The sequence below is a fragment of the Lepisma saccharinum genome, chromosome 1 (assembly GCF_977018435.1).
Source record: "Lepisma saccharinum chromosome 1, izLepSacc3.1, whole genome shotgun sequence".
Taxonomy (NCBI): Eukaryota; Metazoa; Arthropoda; class Insecta; order Zygentoma; family Lepismatidae; genus Lepisma; species Lepisma saccharinum.
The window spans coordinates 184640273-184653356 of record NC_139229.1 but is presented as its reverse complement, the minus strand read 5'-3'; the positions used below and the strand labels follow the sequence as shown (position 1 = coordinate 184653356).

At 40.3% G+C, this 13084-nt stretch overlaps 1 protein-coding gene across 1 annotated transcript in view; it reads left to right on the top strand.

The window, feature by feature from the left end:
- LOC146005049 (uncharacterized) overlaps positions 1–13084 on the top strand; it is a 107836-nt gene that overhangs the window by 88807 nt on the left and 5945 nt on the right. The window lies entirely within an intron of this gene.

Genomic DNA, 13084 nt, shown 5'->3' with positions numbered 1-13084 from the left:
TCTGCCAATATGCGCGGCCTAGCTCCAAAGATTCCGGGGATAGACTATAGACATAGAAAATTCTTGGATGGTCTACAGTCCCGTCCTTCACTGGGGAAAATTGATCCAAAAAGGATCACTAAATATGAAATGTGAGTTATTTAAAATGTGGTAAAAATATAAGAAACCAACTGACATAACTTGGCCGAAAAGTTTATATAATTTAAAATTTTCTTAATTTCTCCTTTTTGGGTGTAATTTTTCATACAGACTTTCATTCAATCATACCGGCACCCAGTAACTATTCACGATGTCAGAAATTCGTTTTAAAAAAGTACACATAACACTTCTTCCCGATCGCAGTTTTCACCCTTACCGGCCAGTAGCCTCTTCCTCCTCTAGGCCCTTCGGGACAGGAGGTTTTCAAGTGCGTGCTATTCAAAGGTTCAGTGTTGCACAAAAAGTTTAGCTTTTTACCGTAGAAAGTTGCGGGTTTTTTTTTGTCATAGTATCGCTCTCTTGTGGGAAGGGAATGAAATTATGGTATCCATTTTCCAAGAAGAAAAATAAAATTTAAATTTTACACAAAAATTCCTATTTGGAAACCCCTTGTGGTTCTTACAATAGCCTGAAGCGAATTAAAAATCTAAAATAAGGTAATTTTATACTAGCGACAAGTTTTCTGAAACCTCGGAAAATATGCGAACTACAGGCTGCCCTGTGACTTAAACTAGAGACACTAACGGCACTGCTCTCATGCCACGGTTTCAAATGCGGTGGTGGATCTATAGGGTTCTGCGTCCGTGGCAAGTTATGTTCGTAAGCATTCAATAGTTTATCTTTAAAATATTTTAATTGGAGTACATAATGTTTTCAATAGACTTTTTTCACATTTTTTAAAAAATTCCAAAAAAGTTATATTTTTTCAGAGTGGTCTTTCGTGGTACGTATATTCAGGTAAATAGGCTAGCTCGTTAATAATACCCTACTGATGAATAATAGTTAGCAACACTACTTTTTCCTATTGTGTAATACATAGGGTAAGCGGGGGGAATTGGGTGGATGGAGTAACTGGATGGTATCATTTTATTTTATTTTTACTAATTTCCTGTATTGTCATAAAACAATAACTATTACATGGATTGATAGCTTTATTCATTGGGCACTAATTGTATTTTTTCAGCATTTTGCTTCAATTCTCTAGCGAGTAAAAACCTATTGTTTCGACTACCTAACTTTTACTTTAAAGGTAAAAAAACTATGTTTGTCCTGCCTTAACTAAATGTAACACAATTTTTTGTCAAGTGGGAATTGCTTGATTTTTAGCCTTAAAACAAGTAACTATACTCCAAGGAGTATGAAGCATTTTTAAAAATCTTAATACATGCACTTTAAAGGGGGGTTTAAGGAGGCGAGAAAACTACCTCCCAATTACCCACATGTTTTTCAAAGTTTTGAAATACTCTAATAAATTCTAGGTTGTACCAAAAAATGTACTGTATGTATTATCATTTACCTACATATATAAACTGTAAGCAGTAGGTTTTTCAAAGCCCTAGAATACTTGGATAATATTGTTTTATTTAGTTTTAAAAAAATTCCGAAGTTTTCTTAAAAGCATTTGTAATTTTAAAAAAATATTTTCTTTTTCTCCTATTAAAACTGAGTGTAAAATGTAAAATGTAGTTTTTACTTTCTTTTTTAACACCCTTTTGTCCACAGACTGTAGCACTAATATCTTGCGAGTTCTAGGTATACCTCCGAATTAATTGGGTTGCAAATTACTTTTTAATTTTTTTAATGCATAAAAATAAGGAGGTAAAAAAATTAAAGTGTGTTTAAAAGATGGTAATTGAAGGTTCTCAAGATAATAAATTGGGTCCAAAGTCTTAAAACAAGTATCAGAGTCTACACAGCTTCGTTTTAAAAACATACTTCCCAAATCCCCATGCTTACCATAATAATATTTTTTTTTAATGGGACAATTTTCAACTGCCTACACTTAGCACGATTGTAGTCACATAGCAGTGCTACATCTTTGAAATTTTCTACTGTTCTAGGTTTAATGTGAGGGTCACAACTTCCGCGAGAAGGATTTGTTAAGCAAATGCCCTTTGCTTCTAATTTCGCTTTATCCAGACGTAATGTCAAGATTGCACTTTCTGTGAAAGCTCTCGCACTTCCATCCAAACGAATGGTTCTCAATTTCCTATTATTGGAAAACATTCCCATGCATTTAAAAAGCCGTGCTGTAAAATTCATATCCGACATTTGTATTGCTTTGCAATTCGAGTATGTCTTGCAATCGTGTGTTTATAAATGAGCAAAACACTGAAATATTATCTGTAGTTTCGAAGAAATGCCATCTTAATTACTGCCACGTGGTGCTGGTGCATGTACAGACCAGCTGTTCGCTGGAGGTTATTTTTTTTCAATGCGACCGTAAGTAGAGCTGTATGATATTTCGATATATCGATATCGGGTTGATATCTTAAAAATATCGTAGCGTGGATATCAACAGTGTCGACCTGCATATGTCAGTAATTCCGAAGTCGATCTTATTGAGAACTACAGACTGATGAGCGAACCACTCCACTCCATTTTGTTGTGGGAATCCTATTGTTGCTTATTCAACAACACAATTCTCTGTTTTACAATTAAAACGTCGTAGTGAAAAGTATTCAATTATATCTACAATATATTTTTGGTGTCGTCGGTATTGCTATTATCGTTTCGACATCGGTACTTTCGATACACGATATGTCGACTCGATATCGATATTTAAACGATATCGAATTTTGAAATCATCAAATCGCACAATCCCTAGTCCGTAAGCCCTTTGTTGAGAAGTTCATATATTTTGTTGACATATTTTCCATGTGGAAAGTGGCAAGGCATACAGGACGAAATTCTGAAGGAGGAACAACACGCATGTTTAATTTATTCTTCACACAATTTGTAGTAGAGTAGGTGTTGTTCGTTCGAATGGAGGGACTTGTCGAGTTTCAAGTGCAATGTTTTTCCTCTTTACTTTGTATGATAGCCTGCTTACAGAGCACAATGCTCATACTCTCTGTGCAATAAAATAAAATAATAGAAAGCACCCCGCCCCTAATGCGTGCGTCCCTAGCCCCGGCTTTGCTGATCCTATGCCTAAATCTAGCCCTGACGGCCCCGTTCGACAAAAATAAAATAAAATCGCCAACTTGGAGTTATTTCTTCGACTCTTTTTTTTTCAGGAGCACAGAAAAATCAAGAGCTTCACGTCTCTACATAGTATCGATTCCTGCTTCCCGGTTTTCACATGGCAATCTTTACGAGACCGCCTCTCCTGTGACGTCACAATCGGGACATGCAGCGCGCACCACACCTCGCTTACCAGGTTGAACTTCATGACGTCAGCATCAAGAGCTGCGTCGTTCCCTCCCTGGCTGCACAAGCGAGATTTGGGAAGAGAGGGCAGGGCGGTAGTGTGCAGCTCCCTTCGAAACATTATCGATGTTAGCCAAGTCGTAAAACCTTGTTTGTCGAATTTATAAAAGAGCTTATGGGTGTACTCGAGACGTTCTAACCTAGGTTATCTATTTGAAGGCAAAGGTACCTTGTAGGAGGAAATATGTGGGATCTTTTTCAGTATTCGAACGAGGCTGAAGAGTTAGATGTGTCGGAATTCACTTGACATAACTTTCCTCTGTGAATTTCTCTCGTGCCAAGCTCTGTTTAACATTTGCATATATCCCTTAAATACACGTAGTGTTATCTTAAAATTTTTGTTTGTCATTGTAGAAATTTGCTTTCTCATTCAATAACTAGAAGATGAGTAGGTTCGATTCCAAGAAAGACTACTATTTCGTTGATTGTGATTCCATTTTCCGTAGCTCAAGTCTCCCGATTAGGCTAGCAGAGCATAAAGAGTGTACTTCAAATCAGCTGTTGCGAAGTTGGCAATGAATGATGAATGCTCTTGAAATTGAATGGACCTTGCCTTTCCCGAAGCTCGAAAATAGAGCTCAATATTTCGGAATGTTGAACAAAACCAATACGAGAAGGAGTCATAAAGCACCCTTAATATTGCTATCAATAAAAAATCAGAATAATATAGTAAACAGTTGTACGTACGTAGTACATCACAAGTAGTACAGGTGGCCCGGTTCTAAATCCTCATTTGGGGCTCGAATCATCATGTGGGGCTCGCAGTGTTGCCAACTCACCCCCCGAAAATTTCACCAACTGATATTTTGAAGCCTTTCACGGTGTATGTTAACCTCACAAGCAGTGTTGCCAACTCGGCGTAGCTTTTTATGGTGTATGTTAACCTCACCAGCAGTATTTCCAACTCGGCGTAGCCTTTCACGGTGTATAATTTTTTTAGCTTTTTTTTTGTGTGTGAGTGTACATGTGTTCGGGCGAGGCGTAGCTTTTTACGGTGTATGTTAACCTCACCAGCAGTATTTCCAACTCGGCGTAGCCTTTTATGGTGTATGTTAACCTCACCAGCAGTGTTGCCAACTCGGCGTAGCCTTTCACGGTGTATGTTAACCTCACAAGCAGTGTTGCCAACTCGGCGTAGCCTTTTATGGTGTATGTTAACCTCACCAGCAGTGTTGCCAACTCGGCGTAGCCTTTTATGGTGTATGTTAACCTCACCAGCAGTGTTTCCAACTCGGCGTAGCCTTCTTTGAGGCTTGGGTTTTTTTGCCAATTTATTCAAAGAAAATTCTACTATATAATTTTTTACTGGCTAAGCTAACCTACAAATAGGAATTGGCAGCACTGACGAGGCTCGAATTATTATTTGACGCTTGAAACAAATCGCTAAATATAAAATAAAATAACAATGCCTATGAACCTGTTTGGCTTCAGGAAGCAGGCTATGGAGGCATTCGCCCAAAGTGTACCGTCGCCACCTGCGAGCTTGGACCTGTTACCCTCCCTATTATCTAAACTCAACGGTTTGTTGATTATACACTTGAATAGCATCCTGACCCAGTACGACGAGGATGTGGGCAAAACTTTCTACATATTCAACAACAACTTGAATTATTACCAATTCCCCATCTCCGGCAAACTGCAGTTTGACATGAATCCCGAGAATAAAGGAGAGGCCAAAATTTCCTCCGGCAAGAACATCTATCGCATCAAACACGATAGGATGAACAGTACCACCACGTACGATGTATCTGCTGGCGATCGCCTGTACATAGAGCTCTTGGACGACTACGACAAACTCATCCCTTTTTTCATAGAAATGAAAATTAGCTATCCTATAATAAATAACAATAATGCCTAACGATATTTTTGGCCATACGAAACGCGACGACCATGGCGACGAGCTTCTCATGCTCGACGTCAGGGTCAAGAAGTTGCGAAGCGATCTGCAGGCCCTCCAGTCCACGCTCAACTCCAGCCTCCAGTCCGAGATAGCTAGCTTGCAGTCTCAGTGCTTGGACCCTGTACTCAAGATTGATGCAGAGCTAAAATCGCTGCTGCAAAAATACACCGACCTTGCGTCGATAGACAATCTCCACAAGCTGGCACTGAGTGTGGGCAATCTGCAGAACGAACTTCTGAAGCTGCAACAAACGCAAACCTCAGACGTTGAACAGCTGAAACAACGCTTGCAGGACCAAACAAGCAACATCCAGACCGAACTGCAAACTATCATCCAGAGCATTAAAACACAAGACGACTACGATCGCGTGAACGCTAGTATTGCTAAATTGCGCGAACAGTTTCAATCTTTCAAAATCCCTACGTTGGAAAGCATCAAGGCTGAGCTACAAACGGACGCTTTGCATGCGGCCATCAACGAAGTAAAAACTAAACTCCAAACACTGGAGGATTTTATCAACAATCTACCGTCGTCTAGCGAACTGAATGCCATTGCCCGTAGCGTGGCCAACATCAAAGTCCAACTTGAGACCTACGAGGATTTCGGGAAGCTGCAAGGCACCATAACCCATATTGAGGATGCACTTGCTGTCATTAGAAATGATCTGGCGAACGTTCACGATGAGCTGGAAACCAAACTGCCGGGCATCAGGGATACACTGGCCAACGTTCAACAGCAAATCGCCAAACTGGAAAATCTGAATGCAGAATCCGAGTTGTCTCATTTCCATCACTTGATCGACGACATACAGACTAAGTTGGAAACCCTGCAACAATCTACTCCCACCCAGGATGACATAACACAACTGCAAGAAGGCATACGTGCTGCTGCCGATGCCTCCGAGTTGGACGCGGTGAAAAAAGCTTTGGAATCGCTCCAAAACACGGTGGCCACCCTGCCTACCTCTCAGGAATTGAAAAGCGTGAAGAGAACTCTCAACCGAATACTCAAATCCGACGACATCAAAAACATCCAATCCGAAATTGAATCGATACGGGGGTCTGTTGCGACTTTACCTACCAACCAGAACATCACCGAGCTGCATGAATTGTTTGCGGAAATTAGAACCCAGGTCCACGACCTTGTAATACAGAGCTCCAAGTTGACGCTTGTAGAAAGCCTGCAGCAGATTATTGCCAGCGTGAAAGAGCAAATTGGGAGTATCGAGGCAAGTCAGGAATCGACTATAGCTAATTTCAGCACCCAACTACATGACTTAAATGAAAAATTCAAAAACCTTATTGTCGATGTAAAGATCAAACCAAACTACGACACTGTTGTTCATGCTATCGAGGAACACCTGGAATCGGTGAATGGCAGATTGGAGGATATAGAGACCGAGGTTCGAACCAACGTAAACACTCTAAATGCCAGCATCGACAATCTCAAGTCTACGATTGTCATCGAACTGTACAGCATACCAAACAGAGAGTTCTCCTCCCCTTTCAATCCAGGTTACAAACTCTACATGTTGACTCCTGCAAAAGCTTATCATCAATTTTTCCTCGCTGGCACACTTCAGTTCGTCAAGGTTTCCTACTGGTCTTTGCCTCACGCAACCCACTACCCAATCATGACCGTGACGAACATTGGCGATGAGCCTAAAATAAGAGGAGTTGAGCTGGTCGATTTCACACACCCCGAAAGTCGCGAGACTGCCTATGCCGAAGATGCCACTCAAATTATCGACATAGAAATAGGTGACAAGCTGTATATAGAAAACCCAGCATTGTCTGCAGCCAGAAATCCCATCCAGGCTATATTCTTATTTTCGCGCCATGTCTAGGCAGGGTATCGTGAACGAGCTGCATAAACCTGCAGTTTTTATAAATTATTAGCCAATCAAAATCTCTGTTATTTTAGCTATCATATAAAAAAAATGCAAAATATCCCAGTTTCAATTCGATCCATTTATCTGAATCGAAGAAACCGACAATTCACATATCCCCATATCATTGTATGCTTGCCCTATTAGCACCTCTTTTGCTGTTGTGCTCAATTAGTTTTCACTAATTGGCGATTTTCTTGAAGAGGTCTAATAGAACAAGATACGGCGGTATGAGAAATATGCAAATTTAAAGATATTTTAGCGAATTACGCCGGCATAAGCTAAGTTCGTATTGCTAGAAGGCCTTCGTCGTTGCAAGTCACCTAACCTATTCACTGGCAAAAAAAATTAAAAATGTTGACGTACTGAAAAAAAATAACTTGTCCCACTCAAGCATTCATCGAGTTCCAACATTTGTACAGAGATGGCTCTGTTGTTGTCGCTTATCAAATATATATATAATTTTGGAATATCTCTTAAACGGTACGAGTTAGCCAAAATCTGTTTGCAGATTTGTAATGTACACTCAAAGATAAGTAAAAGTGTGAATACAACCTATGCTCGGAAATCCAAAATGGCGACCGGAAGTAGGTTCATCTCTTAAACGGTACGAGATAGCCAAAATCTGTTTGCAGATTTGTAATGTACACTCGAAGATAAGTAAAAGTGTGAATACAACCTATGCTCGGAAATCCAAAATGGCGACCGGAAGTAGGTTCATCTCTTAAACGGTACGAGATAGCCAAAATCTGTTTGCAGATTTGTAATGTACACTTGAAAATAAGTAAAAGTGTGAATACAACCTATGCTCGGAAATCCAAAATGGCGACCGGAAGTAGGTTTATCTCTTAAACGGTACGAGATAGCCAAAATCTGTTTGCAGATTTGTAATGTACACTTGAAAATAAGTAAAAGTGTGAATACAACCTATGCTCGGAAATCCAAAATGGCGACCGGAAGTAGGTTCATCTCTTAAACGGTACGAGATAGCCAAAATCTGTTTGCAGATTTGTAATATACACTCGAAGATAAGTAAAAGTGTGAATACAACCTATGCTCGGAAATCCAAAATGGCGACCGGAAGTAGGTTCATCTCTTAAACGGTACGAGATAGCCAAAATCTGTTTGCAGATTTGTAATGTACACTCGAAAATAAGTAAAAGTGTGAATACAACCTATGCTCGGAAATCCAAAATGGCGACCGGAAGTAGGTTCATCTCTTAAACGGTACGAGATAGCCACAATCTGTTTGCAGATTTGTAATGTACACTCGAAGATATGTAAAAGTGTGAATACAACATATGTTCGGAAATTTACAGAGTTCATAGGAATTGTTATTTTAAAAAACATTGTCAGCCATAAGGTTAATTCACCCTCTTCTCCTCAAATCGCATTACATACATGTGGAAGACAGAGGTAAAAAAAAAATTAGGTTAAATTAACCTCTCTCCGAGAACTGACCCCGAGCGCCCATTTTTAGCGAGCGCTATTTCAGCGAGCGCCATTTCAGCGAGTGTTTTTGTAAAGCGAGTTGGCAACACTGCTAGTAAGATTAACATACACCGTGAAAGGCTTCAAAATATCAGTTGGTGAAATTTTCGTGGGGTGAGTTGGCAACACTGCTAGTAAGATTAACATACACCGTGAAAGACTACGCCTCGCCCGGGCACATGTACACACACACACACACACACACACACACCGTAAAAGGCTACGCCTCGCCCAAACACATGTACACTCACACACAAAAAAAAGCTAAAAAATTATACACCGTGAAAGGCTACGCCGAGTTGGAAATACTGCTTGTGAGGTTAACATACACCATAAAAGGCTACGCCGAGTTGGCAACACTGCTTGTGAGGTTAACATACACCATAAAAGGCTACGCCGAGTTGGAAATACTGCTGGTGAGGTTAACATACACCGTAAAAAGCTACGCCTCGCCCGAACACATGTACACTCACACACAAAAAAAAAGCTAAAAAAATTATACACCGTGAAAGGCTACGCCGAGTTGGAAATACTGCTGGTGAGGTTAACATACACCATAAAAGGCTACGCCGAGTTGGCAACACTGCTTGTGAGGTTAACATACACCATGAAAGGCTTCAAAATATCAGTTGGTGAAATTTTCGGGGGGTGAGTTGGCACCACTGCGAGCCCCACATGATGATTCGAGCCCCAAATGAGGATTTAGAACCGGGCCACCTGTACTACTATCACATAAAAATGACAGATATTTATACTCTTCTGTTGTAAGTACTAGCGCACGCGGTCTGATGGGAAATGTGACGTTAGGGTCACAGCAAGATGGGAACCGCCTTGGAGACAGACATACACCACAGAGGAGCAGTGGGTTGTTATCAATCTTTGGGGGGGGGGGTAGTGAGAGTACAAAACCAACAAACATTCATCGGAGGATGAAGAGGTAGTATGAGGATTCTTGTGTGTCGCTTCACCAGGTTTATGAGAACAGAGAGTTTGAAAGTGTAGTGTCAACTCTGACTGGCGCAGCTCGCTCCTGGCTACCGCATACTGCGTCTACGCCAGACACCATAGTACATATTCAGTTAATAAATAAAATATTATGGTTACTTTTTGACTCTGCCTAGTATCTGTTTGTGAATATTCTGTATATCTCGATAAGGGCACAGTTTTACCATTTTGTTTTTTCACCAATTTTGTATACTCATTCATTGATCCTCATTGCTGTGATAAACAACAATGTGAAGAGACAGAAGAAACAGCAGTTTTGTCTGTTACTTTTCGCCTTATTTTCGGCCAATCCTTCATCCTCCATGAGTTCCAGTGGCTGTGGACAGGAGCTGGATGTATCTGTCGCCCAGGCTTAATATATAATTGTGCATTAGGGTTTATCGTAAAACTCCTGCAATTTTTTTTTCAGAAATTCAAAAGCATATAGTGTGCAAAAGTTGCGTAATGGTAGCAAAACATCTCACAATTTTTTTAGCAAAATTGAAGAATTTCTAGCCACGCGTCCCGAAGGGTCTAGTTAATCTGCCCAATGGAAGAAATTGCAGCTCTTCGCTTGGTGCAAACTGCAACTTTTATAACGAAATGTAACTATTTAGATTAGTTACAACAATAAACAAATATAGCAATGAAACCAAAATATATTAATGTGCTCGCATGTCTGATCTAGTGTAGTATAATGATGCAGGTTGCACCAACCCAGAATTCACCGCGTGGAGGTGGCTGCCAGCGAGTTCCATCCCACCCTCCATCCATCCACTTGTCCCTCCCCTAAACTGCTATTTTAGTTTCAGTTTCAATTCTTTCTTTGCTCAAAATAATCAGATGTCTTCTCATATGTTGGTAACTGCTTTCTTGCATCAAGTTTAGATCTGATATAAGCATCTCTTTCTCTTTCACCACAAACAGATGCTCAAGCCTCACTCACTATTTTAACCAGTCTCTCAACTGCTTGAGTGTGACATGGGAAGGATGCAATTGTTGTTTCTGCAATATTCTGGTCATCCACCATCTTCTCAATGTCCTCGGAATTCAAATGGGCAACTAAGGGAGGCTCTGTTGCAAAGCACACATCCAAGTCTATCATGTTGATGTAGTTCTCGGCCATGAAATTTATTTCTGGCACGTTGAACTTATGTATTTTTCTTGCCCGAGCATCTGAAATCCTTCTCACAGATATTTCTCTGACTTCACGCTTATCATCTGTCAGCATACTGAGCACCAAATTCTCTGGATGAGCAAAAAATTAAATCCTGACAACGAACTTAGCAAGAATCTTCAGTTCTTCTGTTGGGTTTTCTGTGAAAATGTGAAGGCGAAGGAGGCGACAGGCAGTAATAAGCCATCTAGCATGAGATAATTTTCCGGCCTTCTTGTTTCCTAAACGTGTGTCGCACTTGCCACTTATTACTGCTTGACATATTTGCAGAAGGTACTACTGATCTAAGCTCAAATCTTGTACATGTAAGGCTGGCATTTCGGCAGGTATAGCCTCGAAGTTCGTAACTGGCCTGTCCTCACAATTATGGAGCATTTTTCCTACAGGGCCCGAAAATGTATAAGGTCCTGTTGTGTGTCCATCAATTGTCTTCAGCACGCGTCGAAGTGGTAATTCATTGAAATGCAGGAGGCAAATTAACCACTGCAAAGGTCTTTGAACGTGGTTCTCGAGAAATTTTATGAGTCCCCCCGAACTCCGACGTTAATATTAGTTCCATCGCAACCAACTGCCCTCAGATCTATCTAGTCCACATTATTATCTTTCAGCTTCTGAATTATCGAACTTTCAATGTTAATAACAGTGGATGATCCTGACACCAATGCATGGCCAAGGTATCGACTGTTTGGTTCTTCAACGAACACATAGTGTTCCTCATTTAGAGTTTCTTCGTGTTTTTGATCGCCAATCTTCTTTAACATTACAGTCTCATCCTTCTTACCGTCAAAATATAAACTTTGAAGTTTAATGCCTTCATTAAGTTCTCTTTTTTGCACTAAACTACGGTTTTTGCAACCTCTCTTTCAACCTTACCTTAGCTTCTATCACTTTCTGTTGATCTTCGTGTGAAATTATGTTCATATCTTCTAAAACGGCAGCAGCAATAGCAGCGACCTTTCTTACAGTCACACCAGTATTATGCTTTACTTTAGCTAAAGTTGGAAGTGGTGGCCTCATCTGTGTTGAATATTGTCTTTTTCGCCTCTTTGGTCGAGACTCTAGGGGATAAGACCACTTAAAGTCACTGTCACTTACGGTTTCCACTTCTGACGAACTGCCTGAATCACATGCTGTCGCTTCCATCCCATTGGTCGACGGTTCTTGCAAATAATCTTCTACGGCAGCACGTTTTCTTACTCTCCTTTCTTCCCTTTTCAGAGGAGTTTTAGTTTCCAGTACATCGACGGTAACTATTGCCATTTTCCTCTATAATAAACTGTCTCTTCTTTTCAGGTATTTTCTTACATTTTTCACATCTGCACGAACTGAATCTGCACATTTCCAACTAGCAATATCAAAAAGTTTTTTGGGAATCTTCTCTAAATTTCTCTAGTTTTCTCTGGTTGCTTATTTTTTCACATTTTTCAAAATAGCCTGACACTTTTGCGATATTCATCTATCATACTAGTAATCCTATGAAAGGAAACAGTGGGAACTGAGGATCGCAACCACAGTTCTCGCAACTTTTTTGCCACTTCTTCACAAATGGAACGAATCGCTGGTTCTTTGCTCCCCTCCCCTTTCAATTCTAGACGAGTAAGTCTATAGCATCTCATAACATCACTGTATGAAGGTAACGTCCTGGAACTGAAAGCACAAGAGTTCTAAATAGAGATTCATAACTCGTACTTATATTGCTTCTTGTACGAACAGATGATTTAGCGGTAGCCATGGTCACTACAAACACACACACATCCAAATCTGTTCTCAGCACAAACACTACTGAATTCTGAAACTTCGATGTCGAAACTACAATGCAGGGCTGAAATTAAGTGTACGTGAAAACTTTTACCACAACGCGTGAACCACTTTGGCAGCAACCCTTCGCCCATGCAGTAGCGTGTGACGACGACGGTCTCTGGCCTCTGCTCCACCTTCCCCTTCCCATTCCCAACCCTATAGACCAAAAATTTTCTATTCTCGCTGGTTCATTGTACTGGGCAGATAAACATAAAGCTATTTTCTTCACCTATTACCAAGAATTTAATTACACAATACATTGTAAATCCACCAAGTGCAATCTTAATGATATCATTGAAGAAGTAAAAGTTCAAGCCCGAAGAGGCGCGGCTAGAAATCTTTCAATTTGGCTAATTTTTTGTGTGATGTTGGTACAATAATGCAACTTTTGCGTACTATATGTTTTTGAATTTCGAAGAAATATATATATATA